The sequence below is a fragment of the Dermacentor albipictus genome, unplaced genomic scaffold, assembly GCF_038994185.2.
Source record: "Dermacentor albipictus isolate Rhodes 1998 colony unplaced genomic scaffold, USDA_Dalb.pri_finalv2 scaffold_16, whole genome shotgun sequence".
In the NCBI taxonomy this organism is placed as follows: domain Eukaryota; kingdom Metazoa; phylum Arthropoda; class Arachnida; order Ixodida; family Ixodidae; genus Dermacentor; species Dermacentor albipictus.
This window is the reverse complement of record NW_027225570.1, coordinates 11,207,112-11,224,959: the sequence shown is the minus strand read 5'-3', so window position 1 is coordinate 11,224,959 and position 17,848 is coordinate 11,207,112. Positions and strand designations below refer to the sequence as shown.

At 43.3% G+C, this 17,848-nt stretch overlaps 1 long non-coding RNA gene across 2 annotated transcripts; it reads left to right on the top strand.

Annotated features, from left to right (window-relative positions):
* The first annotated feature begins 1,395 nt into the window (after positions 1 to 1,395).
* LOC135901724 (uncharacterized) lies at positions 1,396 to 6,609 on the top strand. 2 transcript variants are annotated; one of them, XR_011509603.1, is made up of 3 exons: positions 1,396 to 1,772; positions 2,534 to 2,660; positions 4,987 to 6,609. It is a non-coding gene; the product is annotated as an uncharacterized lncRNA (long non-coding RNA). The 2 variants fall into 2 exon arrangements; XR_010564250.2 differs by having other exon boundaries at positions 1,400 to 1,772; positions 2,534 to 2,647.
* The last annotated feature ends 11,239 nt before the right edge of the window (positions 6,610 to 17,848 follow it).

The window sequence follows — 17,848 nt, the reverse complement described above, 5'->3', positions numbered from 1 at the left end:
CTTAGCCTTGTTATCGGTTATATCAAGCAGCGGTAGGCATCGAACTCGGGGTCCGTTCGAGCGCGTCTGAACGACTTCTGGATTTCATGTCCACTCCACAACACTGCGACAATGGCGATAACTCCCAGTCATACGTTACGTGCGAACTACTAAAAAAGCGGCGTCCTCCGTCTATGCGTGGTTTCGTTAAAGAATTTAGCTGTCCGCCCCGTCACAAGGCAAAATGCAAAAAACGAAAGTGATTTTCAGTGTCACATGTGCAGGAATAAACAAGGCAGCTCACGCACCTTTATTCCATGCTGCGACACGAAATAGTTCTATGACCCTAAGATATAGCGTTATTTAGGACAAGAGACTAGTATCAAGCCATGAAATTGTATAAAGCATTTAATATTCAGCAGCGCTCGTCCTTGCGTGCTGGAGCCAGCGCGGCACAAACACAACCAGCGCCGTTTCCAATGCGAGCGTCTCTTCCAGTGTGACCCAGCTCTTATCCAGCGTTCTCACTGGTCTCGAGTGAGTCCCAGCGAGCGCCAGCGTACCCAGTGCGATCCAGTGCTTAAAAAAAAGAAAGAAAAAGAGAAAAGAAAAACGCGCTGGTTTCACACTGGAAGGCACTGGAAGACGCTGGTTCTTGCAATCGGGATTTCAGAGGCTTTTTACCATCAAGTAAGAGCATCGTTAAAAAGACACTCATTGACCAAGGCAAACATCACACTAATCGAAATTAGGAAAACCAAAGAAATATAACGGAAGCGCGCATTGTGGTTTATATCGCATATGCAGGTAAATCACAAAGATGTATACCAAGAAACACTAAGCAAAACTGCGCCTTAGCAATCGCGTCATATCTATTTGCTGGCATGCAGTGACTGCAGCACTTGGGGCGGAAACAGATCGAACGCCGCCGCAAATTTCTGGCACATACCACTGAAATGCACGCTGAAATGCAACGAAGTGAGGGCACAGGCACTGCAGGTAACGGCTGCGCATAAAGTCAGTTAGGGTTTTAAGGCCAGTGACCGAGGTTGAAATCGTTAAAATCACACCGCAGCGATAGCTTACACAGGGTAAATTGTCGAGATCTTGAAGGCCATGCTTTTTGCTGACTACATGTGGCATAAGCGATTCAAAAGCAAGAATACTGCATGTAATTTATTTCTGCCCTAAACTATAGCACACAATATGAGCATGTCAATGTTTCTTCTTGTCTAGCAACATATATATGTAGTTCGGCTCAAAGGCCGGCTCAAAACGGCACAAAACCTGCTGTAGTGGGTATTATTGTAGGAATCACGGAGGCCACAGCAGCCGCACTATTATACAGACGGCGCTGGCGGCGCCGGTATTTTCGTATTCAACGCGACAGGTAGAATACGAAGCTACGGCGTGTTGTTATTGCTCCGTCTTCAACGGTTGTCGTGCGAGCTGCGTCGATGTGTTTGTTTGACCGTGTGTTATTAGATTTGCTGTAATGAAATGAGACGTAGTTCGCGAGCACGAAAGTGCCAGAAGATGGCTTGAGTCTCGCTGTAAGCACGCCGTATGCGTGGCGCGCCAGCTAAATGTGGACCAACGATTTTCATGCAATGGAGTGCGTTCCCTTTGTCTCCGCTTGTGTTCGTGGAAAGTTTGGTGGACGGCGCAGAGAAGTATTATTAGCGCGCCTCAGCTCGTCCACTACCCAGTGGCTTGTTTGCTGCAAGTAACATCGCAGACGCATCACTGGAAACTTGGAGAGTGCCTTTCGACCTCGTCGTACTGTTGAAACGGTAAGCAATCGTGCTCGCCAACTACACGTGCGTTCATCCGTGTTGTGTGTGCTTCCCGTGTGTGTATAGAGTGCCTTGCGAACGTAGTAAGTGGAACACCCACGACAACAGTGAACCCTGTGCTGATACTTGCTACGCGCTGGTTGTAAGAATTGTGTACGCAACTCTATTGCCACAGTGCGGAATTGATAATCCTGATAAGCGTTTGCTTCCCCTGAGAAAAGTTTCGGAAATCGTGTTCGCTTTTTGCAGTTGTGCGTGAGCTCCCGCCTGTCTGCTAAAGTTGCATAGTAACGACCCGTCTACCTCTTCATCGATTCTTTCTTCAATGACGTTTCCTCACTTATAAATGCTTCGACGTTGTGCACAATCTCTGCTTACGAGGTTTTCGGCTAACGAACAGTTCTAAGAAAAAAATGTAAGCCAATCACAGCTTGCTACTAGTACAGCTTTATTTCCAAGGCAAGATGTGTTGACATAACTGACTGAACTAAGGATGACAGGGGAACGTTGCCTATACTAAGTAATGGAAAAAAAACCATTAAGTTTAGATTGTAATTTGCTGCTGCGGTGCGTCCAAAACTTTATTTTATGTAGAGGTCCGCATTGTCATGACATTCGATGATTTCGAGCATTTGCTCTCTTTCCACATTAGTGCAGACATTGTTTTCGTGACTCTTTTAGGTGCTGATTGCATGTTTTCACGATATCACAGCTTTATTGTGCCACTGCTTTAAGCTAACGTAGAATTGATTTTGTAGTGGCGAGGCCGTGACCCACAACATTAACTACAAGATCGAGGAGCCCCAAGAAATGCCAACCCTGTGGATATATGGCTGCAGCAGCATGGCGTCTGATCTGGATCGTCATGACAGGTGTGTATGAAATGTACGTGTTCCAAAAAGGGGGCTTGGTGTCATTCATGGTGAAGTTTGTCGACACATTACTTAATGCAGCATACTAAAGAGACTAAATATTTATGCAACCTTATTGAACTTGCTACCTATTAGTGTGCATAGCCATTATGCCCACATGATTGTGTTCTGTATAAAACTATACCCAACTATTCCTGATGTTTAGTATTTCTTTTGCGTTAGTTGCTTACCTGCAAGTTACATATATTTTTTGCTTTGTACATAGTGTATTTATGACTTTTTATTGGAGTTTTATTCTTTGAAAACTATTTCCTATGCTGTACCCCTATTTGCATATTTTTTTTTTCTGTTTGTGCTAGAATCTCGTGCAGTTTTCTGTGCATGTAGGAATTCGAAGGGTAGTGGACTAAATATGTCACAGGTCTAAGCACGTAGTGTGCACATCATTGTTTATCATTGATATCTTTAATTACTTCTCTGTTCCCATAGTGACAGCCACTGCAAAATACACATTTGGTGAGCTTTAATTTCTTGAAAATTAATATGAAGGTCAGTATTTACTAAGCTGCATTTACTTCTGTAGTACATAGGCACAGACTGATATGGATACGTTGTTGACCTACACAGGACGCCTTTTTTGTTTGTTGCATTAAATATGGGGGCTCACCCACATCTCTTACTATATATGTGGTATGCCTCATCGATTTCACTTGTCAGTTTTTACGGTGGATGAAAACAGATGAGCAATTGTAATCCAACATGAAGCCCCGTTGTGGAAATGTACGGCCAAGTTGGATGACCATACTAGATGTCTTATACACATGAGAAGATACCGGCCAGTTTGCCGTATGTACGCTTGACCACATGTGAAAGGGATACAGTGCACTCACTGCCTGTGACACACGACAAATTTGGTGGTATCTTTCACCGAGCAAGCCTCCCTTGCCTGCTTGCCTTTCTCAATTCTCTTGCACACTGCTGTGCATATGGCACCCTGACAAGAAAGGCTTGCTTAGATACCACTAAATTTGTCTTGTCTGTCAGGGGTAGTGTAGTCTATTCTTGTGATCATGTGTATATTTGGTCAAATGTACATGCAACAGATTGGCTGGTGCCTCAACACGTACCTAAGACAGCACCATAATTCACTCCCCGGATCAGTATGTTCGTCCCACTTGACCATGCACCGATGGGACTGGGGCTGCGCACCTGATTTAGACTGTTCATCTGTTTTGTTCAGCTGCGGCCACCAATTGGCCAACAACAGCGCTGAGGAATGCCACATAAAAAGACTGGGTCACAATCTGTTTACTGAATTGTCCGCAACCTTCGTAGTAACAAATTTGTTTGTTGCAACTAGTTTTAGGCACGTTATTTCTTGTTAAATTTTCTGCTTGACCTATAGAGCAGTTATGCAATCAGTTTTCAAAGTTACTTGATTAGTATAATTTTTGTTTTCTGTTTTTCACATGCCAGGTTGCAAGAAGGACCCTTTTTAATTAAAACTGAATTAACATTTCGATTGCGATTGGGCAGTCTTATCATTGCGTTTAGGATACATATCAGTGTACATACCCGTACTAGATTAGAAACTAATTGTTTCAATAACTCAAAAAGCACGAATATACTGTGTCCATTGTATCTGACAGTGACACCGCGACTGTGTTCCAAATACCACAAATTGGCAGTTATCCATCATAGTTTGCGAAAACAACTTAAAACATTATTGTTCCCCATACAATGCATACTTAGATGCCCAAGCTCCATGTGAGAAATTTATTATTCGCATATTAAGCATAGTACATACCAACTATGGCTAATAGCGGATGGAATATTAATTTTGTCTACCGCTCAGCAATAGAAGCCAGTAGGTCATTCCCTTTTCAAAAAAAAATTTTTTCTATGCATAGTGTGACATCTGTATAGGACTCTTAGCTCATGGGTGTTCCTGCTTGCTTATGTTATAAATGGGAATGTGTTGTCATTGCAAGATGAGATTAATGTGTGACTAGGCTGTTGTCGTTCGGAGATGCTTTTTGTCATCAGCAATGATATTCTACTGCCAGGCACATTGGCCCAGTGCTGATGTCACCGAATCTTGGGAAAGTAAAAATATTCTCAAAAGTGATTCTCAAAAGAACTGCCACTGTTTGGCAGAGTGGTGGGGAGGTGGGGCGTTCTGCCACCTTTCTGTTATAATTTTTTTCTCAAATACTGAAATGAAACTTAGCATAATGCTACAACTATATAGATATTTGTGGCATGTTTGTGCCTGCTAATACATTATGACTGAATGTTCATTACACCTTTTGAAAATTAATTTCAATTTTATTTTCCAGGCTCCACCGTCGCCGTTACTAGACGGACCAAATGAGGCCAAAAACTAGCCTTTCCTCGCTCCATTCCTGGGAAGTGAAATAGCAGGTGGTCATGTAAGAATGAACTTGCAACCATGTGGGCAGTAGCCAAAGCTCCCTACAGTTCATGCTGGTGGTGGAATGATAAGACAAACCGCAATATTTATTTGTTTACTTATTCACTTAATATTTATTTATTCATATCTCATGAATACTGTGCAGTTTTTTTAGCAAGGAGTCAGGTAAAATAAAGAAATATTGTTGCATCAAAGTAAACGTTATTTGAAAAAGCATAATTCACGTAGCACGAATTCATGGACACTGTAAATTTTGAAGAAACAGAGCAGTAAGGTTAACAAATCTTATATAACAAAAAATGAGATCACATTTCTGTTGAACCTAATACCATAATTTAATCTGTCAAATTAGAGATACCATATGCTGCTCTAATATACAATCACTAATTTATGAGTAGATGCGCGAAACTCTCAAACGTTGCAACATTTTCATGCTAGCTGTAAATTCATATATACAGTTTGTTGACTTTAGACATAGCAGATGGAGTCTGCAGAACTATGATATCTCTTTCTGGCACAGAGACGGGCATTAGTAAGCTTCGTGGTGTTATTTTTCTTAAACCTGCCAAATAGACCTTCCTGCAACAGGTAGAATTCTCAAATGCCACAAACTTAATTCAAATTAGTGCTGTGGTTGTCTCAAAAGTATTTCTGTATTTTGGATGTATTTGAGTAGGAAAATTTACAGAATTAACGAACTTGTGCTAGCTCTTTTTTTTGTTTACAGTTGCAAACTAAGTCCTTTTCCTTCAAGTTTTGCTATTTTCAGCAAATTTTAATAAAAATTGATGGTGTTAATGTAAAAACTATAATTTAAACATTTTTAAATGTATCAAACCTCATCAAATTTGGTTGCATAGTTGCCGAGAAAAACGATTTTACTGTTCATGTGCATTACATAGGAGCTCCTGAGCTAGATCTCTTTTTTAGTCATTGCGTGTGTCGGTCTGGTTTGTATTTCTCACCCTAATTAGAATATTGGCTCTGATCTCAAAATTGTTTTCCTTACAATAAAATACAAGCTTTTAAACTTTTTTACGATATATGCTGTACTGCTCTATGATAACCCCTGTTTGCCACATTTTTGCAGGGCCTACCAGTGCTAATTTTACACATAAACATAGACTAAAATGCTGTGTGGTTTCGGTATATGGTGTACTTATCTGTGAAAGCCATTATTTGCCACATTTTTGCAGCGACTGCCAGTGTTATTTTTGCTCAGACTAAAATGCTGTGTCGTTTCGTCAGGCTGACACAACATTGCAGTGCACATTCATATCAGTCTATTTTCAGGCTTTAGTATCCAAACATTTAATGTGCACTGCTGGAACAGGCACTCCTTTTGCAGTTTTAATGGTATGGTTTCTTGTCCTAGTCAAGCCTGTTATTGCGAGGTGTCAACAGTAATCAAGTCTGCCACTGATTCTTTTACCTCATGTTTCGTGTGTTTGCACCACAAGCTTGACCTGAGAAGCATGTTGGCAGCTACAGTTTGTGTGTTGCAAGTTCTAGTCTGAAGTGTGTATGTCACATATATGAAGCATGTATCTAGTCTGAAGTGCAATAAACATTTCAAACTGAATACTTTGTGGTTGTAGCACCAATTATTTTGCCACTGCATTTACTGTAGTCCTTATTGCCTACAGTAGAACTTTGGTAAATTGCAAGTACTTTACACACATCGGCCTAGCTTTTATAGGCATGTGCTTGTAGGGACTCGAAAGCAACTCGATAGAAATATTCTATAGAAATTTGCCTTTAGCATCTCTAAAGAAACTCGATAGAAATATTCTATAGAAATTTGTCTTTAGCACATCTAAAGGAACTCGATAGAAATATTCTATAGAAATTTGCCTTTAGCATCTCTAAAGAAACTCGATAGAAATATTCTATAGAAATTTGTCTTTAGCACATCTAAAGGAACTCGATAGAAATATTCTATAGAAATTTGTCTTTAGCATCTCTAAAGCAACTCGATAGAAATATTCTATAGAAATTTGTCTTTAGCATCTCTAAAGCAACTCGATAGAAATGTTCTATAGAAATTTGTCTTTAGCATCTCTAAAGGAACTCGATAGAAATATTCTATAGAAATTTGTCTTTAGCATCTCTAAAGCAACTCGATAGAAATGTTCTATAGAAATGTGTCTTTAGAGTTCCTATAAGAATGCGGTGGCCAAATAACTTTTGAAACTCTATAGGAAAATTCTATAGGCAATCAAAATAAACACAATAAAGTTCTATAGAGAAAGTTCAAAAGACTTTCTAAAAAAACACATTAAAAATTTTTGTAAGGGCCTGGCAGAGAGTGCAAGCCCACCACCTCTTAAGCAAGTGTCTTCCATCCCAATAATCTGACGGGAGGCGGAGCACCAACACAGCGGAGTAAGAGGATGCATGTGTGTCCTTTCAGAAATATTTTTTAGCGGTGCCATGTAGATGGAGTAACTAAAGCGCGAGTATCTGTATTGGAATGTGCGTTCCGCCAGGTCAACAGTAATCCTAGAGAGGGCATCGTCTTGAGCCTTGTGCGAATTCAGCATCGCCTTGAGTGTACTGTACCTGGGCCTGTGTGTTGTTATTAGTGATGCGTATCGATTTCACTTGCATTGATAATCTCGAGCAGCTAAATGAGCTCTGTTGAATAGGCGATGACGTCAATATGTAGAAATGTGTTTAAAGCATGCACCACTTTGTGGACGGCTCTAGACCCTTACATGAATGTTGCCTTCTAGCGATCTTTCTGCGTCCCACAAAGAACTCGTGCATGACGACTGCCCTACGCGCGTTATACGCACAATGCTTGTGAGCAGAACGAGATGCACGAAGGTAATTAACTTTAGTCATGAGTAAAATTTGTTCGGCTTCGAATATTCATTGCATCTCCTTACATCGCAGCTAGTGTACCGTTGAGCGTGCGCATGAAAACTATTAGCTGATGTCATTGTTGTAAAAAGACGCTCTTCTCAAACTGCCGATTCTCCTAAAGCGCATATACGAGGGGCATTCATAGAGTTGGTATCACTGGCATGACGAAAAAGAATAAAAGAGAGAAGCGAATTTTGAGTAGAAGCTCATTCTTTCTCTACGTAATCTCCTCCCGAGGTCATGCAGTTCTGCCACCGATGGATGAGCTGCCACAAGTCATTGCAGTAGTACTCAGTTTTAAAGTTCAGGAAGAGGTCAACTTCAGTGATCACTCCCTCGTCGTGCCTAAAATGTTTCCCGCGTGGTGTGCCCTTCCTGCGAGAAAGAGGTCACTTGGCGCGCGAGGTCAGGTGAACATGGCAGGTGGGCCAAAGTGCGTAGCCTACAGATGCTGCATGTGTCACCGTCACCAGTGCTGAGTGCTGTCATGGACTGCTGTCATGGAGCGGACGGACGCCTTTCCTGAGCTTTCCTCTGCGCTTCGCCTTGATAGCACCTCACAATTTGGTGAAAAAGCTGGGAATAGTACTTTCGTGTAATAGTTAGGCTTTTGGTGGCATAATCTGTGAGAAGATTTCAATCACATCAATAAACTGAAACTGAAGAGCACTACGGCAGTTCCAGAAGACGCTCACATTGATCTTGCCTGATGAGGACACAACCTTGGTCTTTTTGGGCCTGGTCACTTTCCGTGCTTCCATTTGTTGCTTTGCAGTTTAGTTTCTGGGTCGTAATTGTAAACCCAGCGCTCATGCATAGTTATCAGGTGGTTAAAAAGTAGTCTGGGTCGCTCTCGCAAAGATTAGAACATTTTTGCGGCTACATCCTTCCCGGTGGGTGTTGCTACTTTTGTTTTGGTGCCCTAGTGGTGTTGAGCCGGACTATATAGAACACAATATTATTATTGATTAACACAAGACAGTCGCACACTCATTTTGATGCCTATCGTGTACGCTTTTTTATTAATCTGTGGCAGTGACAAAACGAAATTCATTAACACCCATCGTCATTTGCCGATGAGGACGCATAAGGTTGTGCGCAAGAAAATGGCAACAAAGTAAAACACAAGAAAGCTTGCTAATCATAACGCTGAAACGTTTTCCCGATCTGTAGTTCAAGCTGGTATATATTTTAATCATGTGGTTCTGAGGCGATATCTCGTCAGGATGATTCTCCAGTTTAATCGTTCATTTTGTGTCGTTGGTTGAACTGATTGTCCAATCGCTCTATTAGCTGGGCGTGCCTTTGTGCGAATAAAACCCCACTGGCATAAAGAAATGGAAAATAAAAGCAATCGTTCGAACATATTGTCACTGCTGTTCACCTCGCATATCTCGAACACCTTTTCCAATTAAAAAAAAATTAAATGAGCTTGATCCTATTTACTTCTGTGGTTGAAGAGTATATTTGCGCGAACAAAACCATGAAGCGATAATTGATGGAAACTTAACTAGTATAGCACCAAAGTATTAATGAACTGGCTATTCAGAATGAAAAATCTCTCCCCATAAAAAAAACGCTGGAGGACGCTATAGATTCTCCTTTAGGAGTGGAACGCGGTAGCATTCTGACCGCTTCTCAAGCTTCCCGGCAACTGCAGCTTTTGCAACCGTAATAACTACTGGGAAACACTGGTGGCGAACGCTATGAACGAAGGCGAGCTTTCTGGCAGAAACGCGGCCTCTAGTATGGGCTGCGATGCGGAGGAGGCGAGCGCCATTTGGAAGTGTTGCAAGGAACAGTGCGTGCCGCTCTATGTCCTCCGAGATTTGCGCGCGCTGGTGCGCGCGAACCTTATGTAAGGGCATGGGACGTGCCGTTATTTGCGTCTCCATTCCGACAAGGTGTAAATGTTAAGAACAACGACGTTCACACGTCTACGTCACAGCCGGACTCTCTCTCGAAAGACTCGGACTGTCCATAATCTGGGACGCCAACACACGCCGTCTGCAAATGACGCACACTAAAACATGATGGCATGTTTCTTTGCACAACTACCACATTCGACCTTTGCTGATACGGCTCGACAAAACAAAAAAGACAGGATTTGCCACAAATATAAAGCCTAGTGCTTTCTGCTATAGATTTCTGCCCACATGAAAAGATAGTTGTTCAAATCTCACACTAAAAACGATGCACGTTTATTCATGGATCAAATAGTGCTGTGGTTTGATAGACATAACCGCAGTGTCATTGTAACAATAACACGCTCGGTGCAGAATCAAAACCAAGATACTTTCGGTTGCGAGCAGTAACCAACCCAACATTCCCATTCGGAAATTTATGACGAAACGCACGTTAGCTGAGGGCACTCAGATGGAACTAATTTTGTATTTGTTGCGAGCCGCGTCATGGTATTCTGCTAGCTAGTTCCTTTCTCTACTGAACGAACATTTCCTAATGTTAGGCTCATTCATTTCAGAAGCCACCGGATTGCCACTAAAACACATACACATTAATTGATAATGCGCGAGCAATATTCATGGTTCTTTGTCATCGATGATGAGCGCAAGCCTGAATGATAGTCGTCGGAATCGTTAGGTTTAATTTAGACGTCACGTGTTTGGGCCACTCATTCTAGTATGTCCCTGAAGGTGTGATGTCGGCAGTCCGTGCCTACTGAGCTCCACACGTCATTAGTAAAGCTTTTGTTTTCCTCCAGCAGGCATTATCTACGCAAAAAAGCTTTCGCTAGACAGCAAAAAAAAAAAAGAGAGAGAAGATGAAAGTTGAGCACACAAACGCAGCCGTGCACTTTTTGACGGGAAAATTTTTTGAGGGGACTCAGAAAGAAATGGCGATGTTCATAGCGCACACCAATGCGCACGCGGATTCACCAAGACTACTAAAACGGCGAAATAGTGGCAGCAGAAAAAATAAATTCACAGATTCCGGTCAATTTTAAATATTTCGGTTGAAGTGTGGAAACCTAAAATATCAAAAGAAACAAATTATAGTGCATTGTAAGAAACTTGTGATGCTCTGTCATGTTCACTTTGAAGTAACTTTAATGAGCCCCTCCACTCTCATGCAAAAAAAAAGCAGAAAGAAGTGTTAGGACTAGCGCAGGTTCAGTGTACTGAGAACACGCAGTGTCCCTTTTGCCCAACCGCCAACTGGCGGCTTATGAGGAAACAGGTTTTATGAAGGCTTCAATTAGAAACTTGCAAGTCCTCAAATTGTCCCTCTAATTACTCGGGCCTGACAGCGTTAGTATTTGCCAGTATTCTTTTTAGAGCGCAGCTCTTTGGCGTCCGTTCCTGGGTTTCGCGTCGTCGTCGTCGTCGTCGGCGTCGGCGTTGTCGGCGTTGTCGTCGGCCTCGCAACCAGCTCGCCTCCGCCGCCGCGCTCCGCCACCGCGCATGCGCGCTGTCGGCTCTCCGGGCGAGGGAGGATGATGAAAGGGAGGAGGAGAGACTGTGGAGGAGGGCTGGCTACACAAATGGCTCTTTGGCGTCCGTTCCTGGGTTTCGCGTTGTCGTCGGCCTCATAACAAGCTCCGCCCCCCTTTCATCCCCCCAGCGCTAGCAGCGACCGACTGATACCGCTTTCGTGAGTCCGCTACCGCACTCACGAAAGACGTCGTGCACTTCCTGCAACTCGCATTAACCGTCCATCGATCCACACCGATGTTAGTAGTGGGGGACTTTAATGTTGACATAAAGACAAACAGCAATTTCCTAACACTTATGCGGGAGAACATCCCGTTCCTGTCGCTCGTAACGCGTCCCACGGCTGTGACAACCTCGCGAGGCACTTGTATAGATCTCGTCTTTGAGAATCAAGCATTGGTGTACCAAGTCGAACATATATCAGTCTATTTCTCCGACCACAAAGCTTCCTTCATGACTGTCAAGAACTGTTAATGGAGTCTTTGTTAAAGGAATACGTGTGAAAAATAAAAAAAAAAATTCTGTGATAGCGCATACATGTGTTGCTCGATTTCTTTGCCTCAATCTATCGAAAAGGTGAAACAGCTTATTTGCTGCGCTCAAATTTCGCATTAGGAAGTAACGTAATCGTCGGTAATTTTTTTTTCTTTCCTAGAAAATACTAGTAGTTCGCGCGTTTACTAAACCATGGGCGTGATACGAGGTAGCAAGAGCAGAAACGTCATAAGAAATATTAACTTATATTCGGTGCTTGGTTCTTTACCTCCTCGAGTCCGAATTTTATGCTTTCTTTCCATACGCTCTAATTAGTGCGATACCAAATGTCTCAGCAGTAACTTCATATGTGGCACATTCCCTTTTGAGCTGGCTGCCACGGAAAGCAGCATTGAGCATTTTTTGGCAGACATCGGTATTGTATGCAAACATACCAAACATCGCTACGTTCATGAGATGTGTGATCCTTTCGCGGGGAAGTTTCGCTAGCAGACATCTTTTATGGCTGACCGCAAAGCTGATGCTACTGGCAGCTACACAGGAAAGCTAAAGCCCTCAAAAAGGAACGTGGGGTCAGTGGCATGGCAAAGAAGGCATGCTTTACAGCGCCGTGAACACGCCCGGTGAAAGCATCTGAAGCACGCCATCGATAAGCTGTCATGCGCAATTTTCACTCGATAAGCGTCCCCACCTATTTCATGATGATGTCCTGTAAGAGAAGTGAGCGTAATTTCTTAATATATACGCTTAATGTAACAGTTCCGGGGGGGTGACGACATCGAGGACGACGACGACGACGACTGATGCCGTTCACCTAAAATGCATCATAATGGCTATTTATATCTCACACGCAATTCGTACGTGTCTAACGAAGCCGTTCGTTTTCGTACCGTTTGGGAAAGGTTTCTTCTTTAAGGAATCTACTCAAACCTTAGGTACGCTCAAATTCTGTGCAATTTATTTGAGAAAACCGGGCAAGCTGTCAGCTATATATTTAATTACGAGGCCGCTAGTGGGCCGTCGTTTTCTTTAACGATCGCCAGACAGTCTTGCATGGTTCTATCGTGTGGGTGTCGTCTGTAGTGAGAAACGGTCTTTCAATGAGCTGTTTCAGTTCTAGTCGTCTTTACCTGGTCTGCACGATGGTCTTCCTTTATTACTTCGAATAAGCGTTCGTCGCTGAATCGCTAGTGTCTGAGTGCATCTGGTTATTGTGGAAACAGTGAAATGGCACTCGTGTCTGTCCCATGGTTATCTGTCCTTCGTGAATGCGGCATCGCTTGAATACGTCATGGGAAGTATAGATTCTATTTACGTAAAGATTTCTATACAAATGCGAAGGATAAAACATGGCACATTAGCAAATGTCGGCTCCACAGTGCAGTCATCTATAAGCTGGCTGCTAAACAACTATTGCGACGGTTTACACAAAAAATAAAAAATAAATAAAATAAAAAAATAAAAAGGAGTTGTTTCACGCGTAAAAAAGTGGCGTTTTTTTTTCAGTAGAATTATGCAACTCTCGAACGCATTGCCAAGACGAGAGGAATGCCCTCTTTTTGAGCAGGCGCTACACTGTAACTGTCCCCATGGCTTTTTGACCCCTGAGGACGCGAGGGCACTTCTGTACTCCTTGAAGGCGACTGGCCTGTGTGGGCGCCTGTGACTGTGTGTTACCGTACACACGCGCGAGATGTCGTTCACTGCATTTCCTTCTTCTCTCTTCTCCCTTTTCACCCGCTCCCCTTCCCAGAGTAGAATAGTCAACCAGATTGTTTCTTGGGTACTATCTTTGGCTCCTCTCTTTTCTTTAATTTTTTTCCCTCATTTCAGTATCACCACACAAGTCCATTGCGGGTACCTCGGCACAGATGAACGGTACGTAAGAAGTTCTCTACAAACAAATTTTCCCCAAAGAACACACGAAATACATCATTGTATTTTCATCTAGATTCCTCCATGCTGTAAGTTGTCGAAGGAGTTTTATAAAAAAAACTGTTTAGCTATTTGTAGTTTTGACCCGGAGGCTACGGTTTCACAAATGCTTAACACTCAGACAAAACGAATCGTAAATGATGAGCTGCGTGCGATCATTCCGTAGCGCTGAAACTATTTCTGAACCAGTTTAAGGCTAATGCGGACACGTAAATGCAGCCGTTGCCAGCTAAAGACGCATTTTTATCCAGGTCTCATGCCAATCTCTGGTCCACGTAACGGAGGGCTCCATGGTTGGCCCACTCTACTAAAGCTATGGAGTGAAATTAAGGATAGGATATATAAGCTGCGCGTATCTGGAATGCAGCATTGTAGAAATGTCGTTGTTTGTCGTTAAATATCTGTTTGGAAATAATGCTTCAATGACAATACTGAATACCCTGACAGTACTCATTAATCGTTCGCTTTGGGGTCAGTTGTTGCATCACGTTGGGTCGTTTAGCGGTATAAGAACGGGAGGAAATGATGGGTGCCAGCCCTCTCCACATAGTTCTGTTCTGCGCTTATTGCTGACAACGTTGTGTTTCTTGTATAGCATTCGGTGTAGTGGCCTTATAACTGGGAATAGGCTGCGAGGTGCAAAGCAAAAAGTCCCGGCCCCACGCTGCTCACGCAGCACAGTCACAGCGCAAGGTGGAGGGCCGGCTCCATAGGAACTCCACTGTCGGCACCACACACCAGAGCGTCTTCGCGGCGAAGTCTCTTTGCTTCGTTTTCACGAGAACGAACTGAACTGTCCACCCATTGTCTACGGCGAGCTGTGGCTTTCGCTACCCTGTGCCAAGCGGGCAGCTGAACCCGACGTTGCCTGGCTCTAGCTGCGCGCGTAGCTCTGCGAGTCGCCTCTTCACCGTGAGAGAAGGCGCCCCAGCATATTCACCGGCCCTTTTCGAAAGTTTGTTACAGCTGAATGGGCACGACGTTTGCGACCTGTTTAGGGTGATACTTCGGGAAATGCATTTCAACAAGCTCTATATGTGCAGTTATGCCCGTACTTTCGGAATACAGTTCTTATCCGTAAGCCCCGTTGTTCTTGAATTTAACAAACTTGAACAAATTTATAGAGGCACTGTGTCCACACATTACCGCCGCAAAGTACTTGTTTACCGTTTATCCAACTTAATAAAATAAACCATAGTTTTTATCTGTGTTTTAGTTTATATTTTTTTATATCGCTTGGGGCATGTAGCGCAATTGAACTTCTTTTGCTAGTTCACTCTATAAGGTAGACGTTATCTGGAAGAAAATTGAAGCCTATATAAGAGAACGTTTTTTTTTTAATTCGCTCATTGACTTTTAAAATAATTGTTGCAACACACAGTGGAAATTAGAATTTGTAGCCGGCGAGATTGCGAGGCACACCAACTTTGAACAAATCCATTGTATGACGCCAGTCTCGAGACATGTCTTTATTAAATGTCGGCATGACACACAAAGGCAATTCAGCTCTTTTTACGTTTTTCTGCATAAAAGGGTGTTCTGGTAAAAAAAAAACACAGGAAAAACAACAGTGCATTTTTAGAGCGCAGCTCTTTGGCGTCCGTTCCTGGGTTTCGCGTCTTCGTCGGCGTCGTCGTCGTCGGCGTCGGCCTCGTAACCAGCTCGCCTCCGCCGCCGCGCTCCGCCGCCGCGCATGCGCCGCTGCTCCGCCGCCGCGCATGCGCGCTGTCGGCTCTCCGGGCGAGGGAGGATGATGGAAGGGAGGAGGAGAGACTGTGGAGGAGGGCTGGCTACACAAATGGCTCTTTGGCGTCCGTTCCTGGGTTTCGCGTTGTCGTCGGCCTCATAACCAGCTCCGCCCCCCTTTCATCCCCCCAGCGCTAGCAGCGACCGACTGATACCGCTTTCGTGAGTCCGCTACCGCACTCACGAAAGACGTCGTGCACTTCCTGCAACTCGCATTAACCGTCCATCGATCCACACCGATGTTAGTAGTGGGGGACTTTAATGTTGACATAAAGACAAACAGCAATTTCCTAACACTTATGCGGGAGAACATCCCGTTCCTCTCGCTCGTAATGCGTCCCACGGCTGTGACAACCTCGCGAGGCACTTGTATAGATCTCGTCTTTGAGAATCAAGCATTGGTGTACCAAGTCGAACATATATCAGTCTATTTCTCCGACCACAAAGCTTCCTTCATGACTGTCAAGAACTGTTAATGGAGTCTTTGTTAAAGGAATACGTGTGAAAAATAAAAAAAAATTCTGTGATAGCGCATACATGTGTTGCTCGATTTCTTTGCCTCAATCTATCGAAAAGGTGAAACAGCTTATTTGCTGCGCTCAAATTTCGCATTAGGAAGTAACGTAATCGTCGGTAATTTTTTTTACCACGCATTTGCCGGCGCATAACAAAATGAGTGCTAGTCTCAAATATTGTTTCAAGTATCTGTGCCTCTATAATTTCATGGCTTTAATTCGCAAGTTGCAAGATTTGCCCGAAAGTAAAAGGCAAATGTTGATGAGTAAAATTTCAAGATTAAGTGAGTTATCAATTTGTATTTCTGGAACAAGTAATGTCCCCTTCACCGAGTAATCCAGCCGGATTAATATATTTGAGTTATATGCTGTAGGCGACTTCTAAAAATTCTGCAATGTATATGAATAAACAACAATCCTTGGTATACGCTGCACTAAAATCTCCACAACAGGTCACAATTTATAACAGATAAGATGACGAAGTAATGTTTACTAACTGAACCTTTATGCTCCACTGAATATCCTACGTTATTAAAACGTTGGCGAAAGGTCTGTAACGGCCCGTGATGAGTAGAAACTCCAGCAGTTGCTAGCCTTTTATTTCTTTGAGAGTCTATATCACACGTCAAGTAGCTCAACCGCACGAATTGCTCAAACATTTGCTTCAGCTAGCATGCATACATACGGTCAAGTCAGCTCACAGGTTTTCATCAAAGGAAATTACTTTTAGCAGTGTTCTCCTGTTGCAGTTTTCTTTTTTCAACGTCATAATGTTGCGCCAGTTTGTGCTTCCACAATGAGCTTCATGCATGCAGCAACAATGCGAGCCGCACACTCTTTCTATCTCACACTTTCCGAAAAATCCTGCAAATAATTATTGACTGAGCATATTTGTGCTAATTGTCATTGGAACCCTGCCATGGTATGGAACGAGCTTGATAGATAAAGATAGGGTTGCCTTGGAAGCAATAAAATCAATATTCGTGGAACCCAAGCAAAGCATGGAAACACGTGGTCCAAGTAACTTAACACGGTGGCAATACGCGCAAAAATAGTGCGTTGTATCTTCTGCTGGTGGAAAAGAGGGCATCTCACTTGTAACTGTGCCGGTTGTGGCCCGCGTACCTAAAGCGTGTGGTTTCGAGATATTAGAATGCGACACATCGCCAACTGCAATCACCTTTGAGAGCGGCACTACCGCAACGCCAGCCCTCTGCGGTTGCCTGAAGCAAGGGTATTCAACTAATTACCCTTGGAAGCGTTCCCGCTCAGGAATAATGAATTTAGGGCCGGAGACGACCACCGAGTCCACACTGTCGAGAAGCGCACGTCATGGGCAGCTTGCAACAATTATCGCATTAATTAGATTAGGCTCACTAGACCCACTGGTAAATCTTTGTGGGTACGTAGTAACTTTTTCCCTGTTTTGTATTCGGGTTTAAATAGTTTTTTCTGTAGTGAAACTGTGGCGAATTGTCTTATTCGTTCCCTTTTGATAGACGCGTTCAAACCATGTCGCGCCCATTCATTGCTGCGGTGTTCTTACCTGATTACTTTGTTCTTGTCATAAACACAGTATTTCCTTCATGTACAAGACGATGTTTACCGTTTTGTACGTGTAAAAGCGCTGAGCGCCGGCTTCCGTCGGTCCAGGCTTTTCTGGACTCGTAATTTCAGATATGGACCCGGATAACGCTATGACGGTGGAAGCAACGTACGCGGAAATACTAAACCATCACAGAGGCAAAAGGATAAT